Source organism: Cyprinodon variegatus, unplaced genomic scaffold (assembly GCF_000732505.1).
Source record: "Cyprinodon variegatus isolate N-32 unplaced genomic scaffold, C_variegatus-1.0 Scaffold82, whole genome shotgun sequence".
Taxonomy (NCBI): Eukaryota; Metazoa; Chordata; class Actinopteri; order Cyprinodontiformes; family Cyprinodontidae; genus Cyprinodon; species Cyprinodon variegatus.
In genome coordinates, this window is record NW_015150535.1 from 754,075 (window position 1) to 755,491 (window position 1,417).

The 1,417-nt window shown below is 37.9% G+C and overlaps 1 protein-coding gene across 2 annotated transcripts in view; it reads right to left on the minus strand.

The window, feature by feature from the left end:
• Positions 1–1,417, minus strand: part of ssna1 (Sjogren syndrome nuclear autoantigen 1) — an 8,410-nt gene that overhangs the window by 2,041 nt on the left and 4,952 nt on the right. The window contains exon 3 of one of the 2 annotated variants that reach the window (XR_001481195.1): positions 261–349. The exons of the other annotated variant lie outside the window; for it this stretch is intronic. The gene's annotated coding sequence lies outside the window, so the exon portion shown is untranslated. The remainder of the gene's footprint in view (positions 1–260; positions 350–1,417) is intronic. 2 annotated transcript variants of the gene reach the window in all.

The window sequence follows — 1,417 nt, forward strand, 5'->3', positions numbered from 1 at the left end:
AAATCAGTTAACTTTTTATTTTTCCCCAGTGGCCCTAATCCTTTTCCGTAGGGAACGCCTACAAAACGCATGTGAGAGCGTGCACAAGCCCATTTCTCCTCTTGCACGCTCTGTTTAAAAGTTGCTGTTTGCATCACTTAAAGAAGCTTAATTCTCCACTATGTCAGAGTCACCTTTACGTAAACATATCACCAGAATGGTTGACAAGAAGACCACTTATTTAGATGATCCGACTGGAAAAAGAACATCCTCCACTGTACCTTTAAGTAGAAAGTGTAACGGAGGATCCTGACCTCCTTGATGTTTTCCCAGACAGGGCGGCTCAGGAGTTTGTGTTTTCATTCATTAGCTTGAGGACAAAGGGAGTTTAACAATAACAATTAGGATATGCCAGGATTGTACCACTTTAATTAGATCTGCTCAACTTACTACAAACACATTAGGCAGTTATATCTGTTTTATTTCTTTTTATATTTCTATTGCTCGCTGTAAAAATCTTACTGTTATGTTTTTAGGTGGACAATTTTAAGATCTGTCCAGAGTTAGGGCTAACCCTGCTGCATTTGCATCAGTGCTAATTAATGTACACTGTCCCTATAAAATAAATAAAGAAAATGAAATTTTTTGTGTCAAATTTTCCAGTCAAGACATTTATGCAGGAAAACAGGCAGTTAAAGGCCCTAAAAACCCAGTGACGATGTTTGATTCTCCCCCAGCAATCCCTTTTTCTCTAGCTTAACACTCTTTTTTTAGCTTAGCTAAACAAAAACAAACAAAAACGCTCTCCAATTCAGATGCACATTGTTTACACCCGTGCAGCTGAAAGCCCACTGACGTGAAAAAACTCAGCAAACTAAAATGGTTATTGCTTCTTTAGAGCAGGTTTGTGCATTTTAAATGGTAATTTGTAAAAACGAAAATAAATAAAAAGAACTCACATGCCGCTGTTGTTTTAGACATTAAAGATTAATTTGTAGGTCACCTAGAGGTCAACTACCCCCCCATTAAGCTCCAAATTGAATCAAAATGATCTAGCCTACTTTTTCAGTGCTATTTGTGCAGATAAAACTATCGTTTTAAGATAGAATTATTTTTTATCACGGCCCATGACGTGGCCGATAGTGCTGCGCTTGTTTCCTGATAAAAAGTTAATGCATAACATCAAATGTCATTCCTGAGCTGGTATTGAATATAACAGTGGGCACATTTACCTTATTTAGTGGCTGGAATAATTGTTTAATATTTAGTAAATCACCAGCCGCCCAGATCCTCTGCTTTGGACATGTTGTTACCCCTGGCAACCCCATAGCATTTCTGGTCAAGGTCCTGATGAGTTTCGGCATATCACTATAAAAACCTAACATCACGGACTAATGCTACATTTTTCTCTATGAACAACTTTTGAATCACCTTGGGG